The 13,701-nt window shown below is 30.5% G+C and overlaps 1 non-coding gene across 1 annotated transcript; it reads right to left on the bottom strand.

The window, feature by feature from the left end:
- Positions 1–1,126: 1,126 nt before the first annotated feature.
- Positions 1,127–1,233, bottom strand: LOC129287344 (small nucleolar RNA R71). The gene has a single exon (XR_008587664.1). It is a non-coding gene; the product is annotated as a small nucleolar RNA R71 (small nucleolar RNA).
- Positions 1,234–13,701: the final 12,468 nt, after the last annotated feature.

The following is a 13,701-nucleotide window of genomic DNA, read 5'->3' as shown; positions in this document are numbered from 1 at the left end:
TAATTTGTCTTAATTTTGCCTTTGTCCTACAGGCAAAGTTTTTGGAAGCTCACAAGGTCCTCTAGATGAAACCCTATTTTTCCATAACTGTGGACCAAATTTTGAAGAATTCTGGGAATGACTGAGATATAATTTTGAGCAAAAATTTTTATAAAATTTTCTTGTGTATCTCTTTTGTCTCTCATAAAATTTTTAGGGGAATTTCTTGCATGGATTAGTTGCTACAAAATTCACAAGTTTACTATCTTCAGAGAGCAAGCTGCCAAGTTTCTAGAATAAGTAAAGAGTTTTCAAATGAGCATTTCTAACTCTTTCTCCTTTACTTTTTAGTAATTTTTTTGTGGTTAATTGTTTGTTTGTTGAATTTAAAAAAAAACAAAAAAAAATTCTTGTGCTTTTGTGATTTGTTTAGTTTTGTTTATTTTTGTTTCTTGTGTCTAGAGCCATTTAGGGTTCAATTTTTCTTTCTTTTGAGTCTTGTCTTGTGTTGTTTGTCTTACCTTTGGTTGAGTCCTTTAGTTTATGACCCATGCTAACCCTGAAACACTTGTTGAAGTAGACCTAGAGATTGAAAAAAACTCTTCAAAAACTCAAGAGGCCACAACCTCAAATTGATAGTCATCTAGTGGTCAATTCATCAATGGAAAGAGTAGATCCACTTATGGGTCAAGGCAATGGCCAAGGGTTAGGAAATAATAATGGTAATAATAGAAATGTGGGTCACAACTTGCATGATAATGCACACATCGATAAAGAGTTTGTAGGAATGCATAATCTTCAAGATGAGAGATCCATTAAGCAATTAGCTTCCCCTAATTAGAATGATAATCCTTATGGGTTGTACATAGCTCTTAATGTGACCATGTTTGAACTTAAACCTTCATTGATAAATGCTTTGCCTAAATTCTAAGGATTATCAGGTGAGGATTGCCATTGATTCTTGCATAAACTATGAAACCTATAAATGTGAATGTTGATAATGTGCAAGCAAAAGCTTTTTGTCTTCTCCCTTGAAGGCTTATCTAAAGAGTGGTATTTCAATTATCTCTCCCGCATTAGAGTTTTTATTTGGGTTAAACTTAGAAGATTATTTTTAGAAAAGTTCTTTTCCTCCTCTAAAGTTACAAATTTAAGGAGATAAATTTATGGGATTGAACAAGGTGCTGATGAATCCTTTTATAAATATTGGACAAGGTTTCAAGGGTTACTTGCTAAGTGCCCTCACCATCAAATTTTTAATGAGAACCTTGTACAATATTTTTAACGTAGCTAGTGGGGGTGCTTCAATTGATTTAACACCTAACAAGGCTTGGGTGTTGATAGAAAAGATAGTAACTAATAGTTCTCAATATGGCACAAGAGATAGGAAGGTGAATTTAATTTCAAGCATATTGGATGACAATCAATTGGATATTTTGGCCTTGAAGAATGGTAAGATATTGGCTCCTTAATTGAGCCAAGTTCAAAATGTGAGCAATGTTAAGTGCTTCTTCTCAAACACTAGTTCTTTACACATGCACTTTTTATGATTCTCCTATGCATGTTGAGTCTAATTGCCCTATTTAAGTTTAAGCATGTTTAAGTTAATGCTATGTTCAATGGGAGAGGGAACCAAGGCAACTAAGGGAACTTTAGAAACACTTATAATTCTTCTTGGAGGAATCATCCTAATTTTTCCTATGCCAACTCAAGTGGAGCTTTGCAAGAAAGCCAACTAAAGGGACCATTCCCTAATGCTCAAGGCCGTGACTTTCAACCTCAATTTCAAGGTGGTAATTTTAATTCCTATTAACAAAGAGCTAATACTTTCTCAACTCCAACTTTAATTCCACTAGGCAAATTCCCATTGAATCTCCTTCCTCTAGTACTTCCAATGAGGTGTAATTTCTGGCTAAGCAAATGATAGAGATGAATCAAATGTTCAGGGGAGTTTATGATATTTTGAATAATAAAGTTGATGCTTTAACTTCCAAAATGAGCATGTTTTCTAATCATGTTAGTTCATCTAATGCACAAACACCTACACTTCTAACCAACACGGTTGCTAACCCAAGAGCACCCATTAATGCTATTACTTTGAGAAGTAGTAAGGAAGTAGGTGAAAATGTTGAGAAAGGAAGAAAAGAGGGAGAGGCTGTGGCCTTCCATGATGAATCTTTACATAATGACTTGTCTTTACAAGCTTCTTCTAGTGCTACTAATGCTTAATTATGTAGGGATAATGAGGAGGAGGATGTTGAGGAGATTGAGATGGATAAACCTATATAAAAATGCCAAGGAGAAGGCAAATCAAAAATTTCATAATTGGTGCAAGAGGAGAAAAAGGAAGATGAAGCCAAGAAAGATCAAGAAATTGTGAGGAAACTTCTTTTTCCTTAAGTTGAAGTGATCAAACATAAACTAAAAGGAGTTTATGACAAAGAGGTAATAGATTTTTTCAATAAAATTCATGTGAATATTCCTATTCTTGATGTTGGGAAAATTTTTCCTAAGTATACAAAATTTCTTAAGGGTTGTTGCACTAACAAGAGAAAGTTTTGACCTAATGCTAAGGTTCAATTACCCTCTTTTATTAATGCAATAATGAAACCTCAATTACCCATTAAGTGTGAAGATCTGGTTTCTTTTACCATACCATGCAAAATATAAAATACCATGATTTCTAGTGCTTTATTGTCTTGGGGCGGCTATTAATGTCATGTCTCTGTCCATTTACACTTCTTTGAAGCTTTATTGCATGCATAAAACTCTAATAATATGCCAACTAGCGGATAGGACTTTAAGAAAACCATTTGGCATTGTTGAGGATTTGATTGTTTGTGTAAAAGACTTGCTATTCTCGGTTGACTTCTATGTGCTAGATATGTCTAAAGGAAAAAAGGGGATGATGTGTTGATTCTTGGTAGACCCTTTATGAGAACAGCCCATACTTTAATTGACATGGATAAGGGTACTTTGATCTTAAAATATGGGGAAGATCAAATCAATTTCAATATCTATGAGGCAATGATAAGGCCTTTTGAGGATTATTCCCTACTTGAAGTGAATTCCATTAACACTTTCCTTGATGAGGCTATTGAACACAATACATTTCCCTTACTTAATCATGAATATATACTTGCTACCGCTTATGTCTCTTGCTCTTGCATTGATACTTTTGTGTGCCAAAATTGCTTAGATGTTTATGCATACTTGAATGGTACCCCTTCTCATGAATTATGTGATGATAATAAAATGGCTACTATGCTTGAACTTAATAGGCATGAGAAGGGTATTGTTTCTTGTGATGTAGGTACACACACTAAAGAGGCTAATATTAAAGAATTTTCTCCACTCGAGCTTGATGTCCATGAGGTTCCCAAGCTATTGGAGGAAAATTCTTCTCTTGAAACCCCTAAGGCCATGTCCTCTCTTAGCATTGTGGAGGAGACCATGGCAAGTAGTGAGGACTTGAACAAAGAAATGAAGAAAGAACAAGAAGTTAAGGAGGTTGATTTGCATAATTCTTGTATTACTTTTGATGATACTTTTGGTGATAGTTTTCTTCCATGCTTTCTTGTACTTGTGATGTTGACAATTTATGCATGGTTTGTCAAGGAAATTTTTCCTCTCACTTGAATTCTTTTTCTTTAGACCAAAACATGCTTGAGGAAAGTTCTTTTGTTGCTTTTGTAGGTGTTCAAGAGGATGTCACCAAGAATAATGATGACCTTCATGGATTTGTCATTGAGGTGAATGAGGCTGAAACTATTCAAGAAGGAACTCAACAAGTTCAAGCTTTTGAATTTCAAGATTTTCCTCACATAATTAAAGATCTTGTTCTTGACTCATCAAAATAGATCATTTCATATGATCTTGCATTGGATAAAGGAAGGGAGTTGTTTTCTTTGAACTTTATTATTTCATTTCATTTCATTAATGGTGTATTTATTCATTCATACATGATTTAAATCCATAGATTGAGTTGTTTGATTTTTCTTTTGTGCAAGGTCAATGCTTTATTGCTTATATTTTAAGACCTTTGCCAATTGAGCCTAAGCCTCCGGATGGCTTTAAAGGAGAATTTTTCAATCAATGCTTGTGGAAGGATCTCAATTTCATCATTAGAGATTCCACCACCTATTTTGAGCCACCATGATAAGGTTGTATCTCTCTAACCTTGAGTTTTTACCTTACTTTGATTAATATATTTGATGATAAGTATAGTTCAAGTATGGGGGAGATGGACCTAGTAAAGGTAGAATTTCATCTTTTTGGTTGGTTTGGTTCCTTTTACTTTTTTGTGTTTGAAAAAAATTCTGCACCATACTTTTATTATGCATTCATTATTGATCTTGTTTTGTTTTATCAATAGTCTATACATACATTGAGGACAATGCATGATTTAACTATGGGGGAGAGAAATAAGTATTTTGTTTTGTTTTACTCTAGCTTTTGAACAAAAAATTCAAAAAATTGAAAAAAAAATGTTTTTGTTTTATTTTGTTTGAAGTTACTTAATAACCTAGCTCTTTGAATGGATATTTTGATGCTTAAAATGTGATAATTTTTAGAATTGAATAGGTGAAAAATGAACACTCTTTTACCTTGAATTAATGGATTAGAGTGGCACATTACCCTTTCATGAAAGAGGCCAAACACTCATGTGTGATTAATTCCTTAGTGATGTTACCCTCTAAAAGTTGTTTTACTTTTTAATTGAGACCACATGTCTTACACTTGTTTGGTAGGAGATGAAAGATGACATTCATATAAAAAAAAGCCAAGAGCTAAATAGCCAACCCATTATTATTGATTATCCTTTGTTAGCTACTTTGAGCTTTTGGTTTGATTCTTTCCAAAAATATTCACCCTATTTTCCTTAAGGGATGCATGTTACATTTTTATATATCTTTTTAATATTCATTGCATGTCCTAGATCAAGTGAATAGATATCTATTGCCATTTTTCTATCCATTACTCTTTATCCTTTATTGTTACACCATTATATCCATTATTTCCATTGTTTTCCAAGAGTTAGGGGCAACCAAAAGAAAAAAAAGGCAGAAAAAGATTAAAATATATATATACACACATGAAAATTAAAGCAACAAAGTTTCTAGAAAAAGAAATGAAAAGAAGGAGAAAAAGAAAAGAAAGACAAGAATAAAAGTTGCCTAACTTATTTAATTTCATTGTTTCATTATTTCTTATAGTTTCTTTCCATTCTCATTATGTTAAGGTGTCCATTCAATCTTTTCATATTAAGGGGTATATCTTGACTTTAGCATTATCTTGATGCTAACCCTTTTTTATCCTTACATGCATTTCTTAAATGTCCTTTCATTACTCACCTTGCGAACTAATAAAGTCCATTTGATTCTTGATTGCAAGTGCTATTTAGTGGTGGAAATGTATAGGGGTACAAACTTATGGTAGGTTTTATCTTAGGGAATTTTGAGTGAAATTGAATACCCTATATACTTTGAGTGATGAGAGCAAACACTTAACCTAAAGAGACTTATTCTTTGACATTGATTCTTCATAAGGGTTTATTTGTAATGTGCATAATTCTTTCTTAATCATTGTCACATTGATGGATAATTTGTAGAAGTTCTTGAGCTAGTAATTTGGTGACTTTAAGCATTGTTTCTTTATTTTAGTGTTTCTTTTGGGACATTTTTTACTTGATTTTGCCCGGAGTGCAAAAGATAAGTGTGGGAGAATTGATAGAATAAATTTGTTACACACTATTATTTGTCAATTAGGACCATTTTATTAATTTTTGTCACCTTATAGTACACACATTGTATTAGATTTGGAATTTTGCCTGAGTTTTAGGTTTAGTGCATTAGGGGCATTTTGGTATAAAAATAAACTTTTGAGAAAATGTACAAGAAAATTTGAAAAAGTTAATTTTATGTCCATTTGATGAGTAGTAAAATTATATTTTTAAAATTCATTTTAGTTTGAGAGTAATTAAATAAAAAGTCAACATTTTCTTAAATGTATTAGTTTGACCTAGTTTTCAGTTTGCCTTTATATAAAAATTTTTATATAATTTTATGCAGCCTAGAATTGGTTAATCTAATAAATTCTCTCTTCTAATTATGAATTTCTTGATATTAATTAAATTTTATTATGTCACATGTTATTTAATTGAATTATGTGATTTATGTGACATAAGTGGCATGTGACATATGCATCAATTAGGCAATTGAAGTTGAGGTCAATGGCTAAGAATTTTCACATGATTTATGCTATTTTCAGGAGATTAAATTAGCTTAAATGATGTAGATGACACATGAGAAATTACACACACATTGAAATCTTCTACAAACCAATAGGAGGTTGCCACCTTGCAAGTGTGACAAGGCTCCCATTTCCATTTTAATTTCTTTTCTTATTTTTTAATTAAGCCTTTAGCTAATGGTAAATAAGAGGGAGCACGCCATTCACCCTTCATTTCAAATCCAACACTCATTTCATTCATCTCCCTCATTTTCTCTCACTTGTTTACAGTGTTCTTCATTTTCTCTCTTTTGGTCTTCATTTTCCAGCACCTAACCTTCATTTTCAACAACCAAACCTCCACAAAAATCACACCTTTATTCTCCTCTCCTTAAGTTCGTCCTAACCCTCCCACTTTCATAAAGATTGAAGCTTATTTCCATCATTTAAGAGCCGTGTAGTTTGGCCTTCACAAGCAATTACTAGGATTCTTAATATGATGAAGATTGGCTAATTTCTTCAGTGGAATCCTAGAGAGATGAAGATGGAGGATGAGTCTTGAGCTTTAAATTAGCTAAGTTCTTTTGTTTCCTATCATCTTTTCTTTTCACTAGATGGCTAGATTCCTTAATCTAGGGTTTAATCATCATAGCTTGTAAATTCTAATTTTAATTTGATATTGATGTAAAGAGAGAGGATTGTTTCATTTAATTTCTTCCTTGGACAGCCATGACTGAATTTGGCCATTCATTGTTTGGCACATAATCTTGTGTTTTTCAATTAGTGAATTATATATGTTAATGTTGCATAATCTTATGATATTAATGCTTGAGTTGTTGAGTAGCTTGACATAATCTTATGGTTACTTGATTTCTTGTCTTGGCTGTGGCATTTGAGGGAGAGTTTTGAGTGATTCACTTGGCTAATTTTTACACTAATTAGTTAATTAAACTAAGGACTTTAATCTAAGACCTAGGGAAGTTAGCTAATTAGGTTAATTAGCTTTGGATAATTTTCTTAAGTCATGACAGCTTTAGCTAAGAGGAAAGAAAAGCTAAACTTAGCCTAATTATGAGAAGATAATAAGTTTAAAATCAACTAATCTCAAGGGTTCCACTCTTGTGAAAACAGAAGTTCATTTCATTTAGCATTTTATTTACTTGCACATTAAGTAATTAGTTTAGATAATTAGGTAACTAAATTCCTACAAGTTTGAGTGATTTATTCTACTAGATAACTTTTAATTAAACTAAGACTATTCCTTAGGAGATGACCTAAGGTTGACCCTATATTGCATTAAGGTTAGCTTTAGTTTAATTTTAAGGATAAGTGACTAAATCCTATCAAAAGTCTAAGTGAGTTGCATCTTGCCAACAATATGTTTTCAGGAGCAATTCCAAGATGCTTCAGGAATACTTCTCTATGAAAGTTGAATTTTGGCTATAACAAATTCATTTCTCATCTACCCTCTTCTCTTTGCAGTCTCGAAGATATATTGGTCTTAGACATATCCTCCAATGCATTGAGTAGAATAATTTTAGCAAGGTATCAAACTTGAGACAATTATACTATTGAATTTGTCAAGAAATTAAATTTTAGGAAGCATCCCTATAACTATGGGTAGCCTACAAACTTTGCAAACCCTATCTTTGGCCTAAAACAAATTACAAGGGAATATTCTTGAATCGCTTGGTAGCATGATAAGTATGAAATCTTTGCCATAATTATTTATCTGGTGTGATCCCAAAATCCTTAGAGTTATTAATCCATCTTCAACACATTAATGTTTCTTATAATTTATTGCATGGAGAAATTCCAAGTGGGGGGCCTTTTCAAAATTTCACTGCTGAACCTTTTATGATGAATAATGTTCTTTGTGGGAAGTCACAATTACAAGTTCACCCATATAGGAAAGAATAGAAGCACATGTTAAATAAATTGAAGCTATTGATAAAGTGCTCATTGCCTATCATATGCATGGCTATCATTTTGGTTGTTTTAGGCATTGTCTTTTTAAAGTAAAGAGAGATCATGTTAATGATTCAACCAATAGGGATTCAATGAATTTTGACACACCAACTAGGATATCCTATTATGAGCTTTGGCAAGGAGCAAATGATTTGATAAGACTAATCTTCTGGGCTCTGGAAGTTTTGGATTAGTATACAAACCAACTCTTCCAAACTCAAAAATAGTTGCTATCAAAGTATTTAAGTAAGAAATGGAAGAAGTATTAAGAAACTTTGATATTGAATGTGTTGCCATGTGCAATTTACACCATTGCAATCTCATTAAGGTTATCAATTGTTGCTCAAATAATCATTTCAAATCTCTAATAATGGAATTCATGGAAAATGGGAGTCTAGACAAATGGTTATACTCTCATAACTATTATTTAAATGTGTTGCAAAGGTTGAACATAATGATTGATGTGGCAACTACTTTGGAGTATTTTCATTATGGTTCTTCGACACTAGTTGTTCACTATGAGGTGAAACCAAGCAATGTTTTGTTGGATGAAGATATGGTAGCTCATCTTACTGATTGTGGTATTGCTAAATTGTTTGGTGAAGGACAAATTTATACCAAAACTTTGGCTACAATTAGTTATATGGCACCAGGTGATAGTTTAATAATATTTTTTGGATTTATTTATATGTTCTTTTGTTTGTTATGCCTTATAAAATTTTATTTATTTGATTTGTATGTCTTCATGTGTAAATATTTGAATTCATGATACAAAAGAAAAGTTTTAACTACACCTTGCATTATGTTTTTGACATCATGACTTTTATACTAATTGTTTGAATTGGCATAACAAAGTATAGATAGAAAGGAGTTGTTTCTATTAAAAGAGACATGTATAGTTATGGTATTTTGCTAATGGAAATCTTTACAAGGAAGAAGCTGACAAAATGAGACATTTGTTCAAGGATTAAGTTTGAAAGATTGGGTGAGAAAATCAACATGACATTAAATCATCAGCATTATAGATGTCAATTTGCTGCAAAAAGAAAATCAAAATACTAATAATACATTACCACATATATTATCAGTTTTTGAGTTAGGATTAATTTGTTGCATTAATTTACCTGAGGCATGACTTACTATGACTAATGTTGTTATACCATTGAAAAAACTTAAGGCTTTATTTGAAGAAAATGTTAGGGGCCCTTCTAGTTGAATAATAGTTAAATCAAATTTTAGTTATTATTTCTTTAGCCCTTAGATTTCTTTTTTGGAACAAGTAATCTGGTAAATTGGAGTGACTCCATGTGCTGTAATAATATACAAAGTATTTGACATTTTCTTGATTATATGACTTTTGGATTTCTTCATGTAGTTTCTTTTCTCTTTTAACATTATGGGTTTGAATTTTAATACCTTAAAGTCCATTAATTTTCTTCAAGTAATTATATTCAATTTGGATTTGATTTTGTAAGAAAATGTTTTCTAAATTAATCAATGGGAGCCCTACATTTTTCTTATTCTTCTCTATATGTTGTTTGTTTATATTTAGGAAAATATAACTTTGGATCCTTGCACTTTGCTAGTGTTTTGCTATAAGTCCCTGTACTTTTTTTTAGTATTCTAAGCCTCTACACTTTTATGTTTCAATATTCTAGGTGCCTCTAAGGTCCCTATACTTTGTTCATTTAGGGACCTAAAACACTAAAAAGATAAAAGTGTAGGGGCTTAGAACACCAAAAAAAGTACAAGAACCTATAGCAAAATGCGAGTAAAGTATAAGAACTTAAAGTTATGTTTTCCTTTTATATTTTGGAAAATATATCTTGTTATTAGAGGAAAACCCACTTAAATTGTATTATGTTTCAGTAATTAAATAACTTTTTTCTACCATCCCTTCAAGATTTGAGTCACACATTCTCCAAATAGCTTTTTATAAGCTATAGATATAGATTTGAGTCACACATATTTTTACCATATAATTTAAAATTTCTTCTAACAGATATTATACCTAACACCTCTTGGGCATTAGTGTCCAGGCTGTAAATCTAAGCTCTTTTGTCCTTAAATCTCATTCAAATATTTTGATGATATTTTAACTTGTCTTGCCAACTCTTCTTTAAAACATATGACTTATTAAACTTTAATCAAAGTGTTAAAGGCATAAAGAATTGCTTGATTTTTCGAGTGAGATGAGAACATATTATATTACATAGATTTATATCTGTCATTATACTATGCAAGTAATCCTTAAGGTTATCTAGAAAGAAGCTATAACATCCATAATCCTACTATTATCATCAATGATGGGAATGAGATTTGTATACTTAGATAGTTCTAGATCTAATAAGAAGTAACTCATAATTTGATATACACTTGCCAATGCATCTTGTGTGATAGGAATTTGTAAATAACTTATACTATAAATCTTAGATTTTTTTTATCAGCACTATTAAGACATAGAACTTCGCTTATAAACTGATAGGAATGACTAGCATCAACGGCCATTTTAATGACAATACGATATCCAAGTTATCAATCAATTCATATTGTTTGGAACACCAATCTATGGCATCAACATACACATACCCCCCCACACTTGACCACTCTTTTGAACTAAAAATTTTTCTATCACTCATTTTATCGAACACCTTAAGTGCATCAATTTACAACCATTCACTCAAGTGTCCCAACCTTCAAATCATACTCAATAATTTCCAAATACTAATATTTGCATTTATCCTACTTTTCAAACTCAACATCCATCAATAATCAAATTTAAGCACAATAAAATTCAACCAAAACAACATGCACTCAACTAAACAAGTAAGAAAAGAAAGCTTACACAAACACACACACCCCACACAAGATAACCAGGGAAGAAAAAAGGAGAATGAGATCCACACTTACACCATGAATGATGTCAACAAAGACAAGAGAGAGGATTTCAGTGCTGCCGATGCAAATGAAGAGGGAAGAACCCGCCTCTGATCAAACCAGTAACAACAAGTCCAAAGAGGAGAAGAAGAATACGGCATTAAGAAGGAAATAGAATTGAAGCTCAAACCTCACGCATACTTTGAGCAGCATCATGCAATAGGGAAAAGGTAGATGAATCTCCATGCCCAAAATAGAAATATGCAATGACAATAGGGGAGGGAAGATAAAGACAAAGGTAAGAGAGGAAGGGAGGTTTGAAATTTTTTAGGATCAATCTAACTCTACTTCTTAACTATTGTTTTTTTTTTTCAAGATGCCCGCAAGAAGAAATGAAATGGGAAGGAAATATCTGGCATGAGAAATAATAATATTTTGGTTAAAGTATATATTTAATCCTTTAACTTTATACAACATTTTATTTTACCTTAACTTTATATAGTGTCCTTTTAATCCTTTAACCCTAACACTATTAGTTTTATCCCAATAATTTTTTACATTGAACTTTCAAATATTGAAAAAATATTCTCAAGTGTTGACATATGAAGTTTAATTTTTTCAAAATACCAATGATTGATAAAAAAAATAATCATTTGAAACTAAAGATGTTAGGAATAAAGGACCAAAAAGATATTTTACAAAATTAGAGGATATTGAAACCTTATATAAACTTAAAGGATTAAAAATACTTTAGTCTAATATTTTTGAATATTTTTATCTTCAATGAGGGTAATTTGGTAATTAATTGAAGCTGTATAAAAAAATTTTTGAACCTATAATAAAAGGAAAAATTACATATAAGTCCCATGAAGTAGACTTAGTTATAAATAAGTCTCACAAAATTCAGAAACTACAACTAGCTCTCTTGGGACCTGAGTATAAATTTAAATTGGGATAAAAAAAAGATAATAATGTCCATATTAAACATATAACATTGCATAACTTGAATAATTTACAACTATTTTATCAGTAATTTATAACTCTAACTCTAACTTTTTACAACAGTAACTTCACATATTCAAAAATAAATATATTATTTAATATCAATTGATATATATTGTGAAAATAAATATTTTTTATATAATTTTATATTATGTGTTATAATTAAAATATTTTCATATGTTAAAAATTCTATTTTTTATTTAAATTTACATAATAAAATAAGAATTTATTGTTATGTTTTCTAGATCATTTTATATTATATATTTTACTTACAATAAGAGAAAAAATATTTATGGAATTATTTAATTTGTTCATTTTGAATATTTTTCATGTGAATCTCTCTTTGTATATTATCAATTTTTAATTTTGTAAAATATTTGAGCACATCTTATAAATTTTTAATTAAAAATATTCATCACTAATTTTCCATTAATATAAAGATTTAGTGATGGAAATTAGTAATAGATATAAATTGGTCATTAATTTATAAAATTTGATCAACTTGTGACTATATCCTTTATTGCGAGTCAGTAATTTATGTAACTAGTGACAGATTTCATTCTGTCACAAAATTTTCTGCCACTGATTTTAATTTTTCTAGTAGTTAATCCAAATGCTATCTAAAATAATTTATCAAATTGTTTAATATCACTTGAGAGGTTTTGTGAAGAGAGATTCTTTGTAAGGTAAGTATGTTGACGGTGAGAAAGAGATACCTTACCATATTGGATTTTATTCCCATAATCTTGATTGTCCAAATTTAATTTAACTTATTCATGTGATGTTAGTATTTTATTATTTTAGTACATGGAAAATGAAGATAAAAATAATCTACTTAATTTAATTATCATATTTACATGTTGCTAAAAAATATCTGACTTTTCAAAAATTAAATTTATTAATTAAAAGTTGAAAGGAAAAAATTTTAAAATTTTGATCATTCAAAATAGGTCCATATCCAGCTCCTGAATAGTGAATGGAGATAGATGGTAGAAGTGGAAGGTTAGTTTTGTCTTTTAAAATAAAATGGTTATTTTTATCCAGCTAAATAAGATTTTCCAACACTTAAAGAACCTTGGGTTATTTACTGTTATATATTATTAGAAAATATCATGCGTGTTATGAGAAATGTGCCTCCGTAAAAAAGAAAAGTGGCCCCAAAAAAAAAAGGAAAGGGAAAAATATCAATATAGATTATAAAAACTAAATGCTGCAAATATTAATTGTTATTCCACTGTAAGTGTTGAAAGTTCTGGGCTTTCCAAGGATTCTATGTAGTCATTGATAGATACGTTTGAAAAATAAACAGTTCAATCGAAGTCTGAATGTTATTCTTGATACATTTGTGAATTTATATAGTATGTGATGCTATGAACATGGGGGAGCTAGACGGGACAGGATACAAATTATGAACTCCGTTGCCAAATCCAAACTTGTACTAAAATTGGATTTCTTGAAATCTGTTTAAAATTAGAATAAAATATTGATTTATCTGATTCAAATGATGCCAGACATATGAAATATTTTTTTTTTAATCTATATGCATGTCAGACTAAAAATTCCAGTCCAGGTTTTTTTTATTTTGATAAAAAAGTTATCTCACTTCAATGTAATTTTCAAAACTTTAAATTAATATGAATAACA

This window comes from Prosopis cineraria, unplaced genomic scaffold, assembly GCF_029017545.1.
Source record: "Prosopis cineraria cultivar Desert tree isolate PC_DT_omini unplaced genomic scaffold, ASM2901754v1 PC11, whole genome shotgun sequence".
NCBI lineage: Eukaryota > Viridiplantae > Streptophyta > Magnoliopsida > Fabales > Fabaceae > Prosopis > Prosopis cineraria.
The sequence above is the reverse complement of the archived record's forward strand: the minus strand, read 5'-3'. Positions and strand labels throughout refer to the sequence as shown.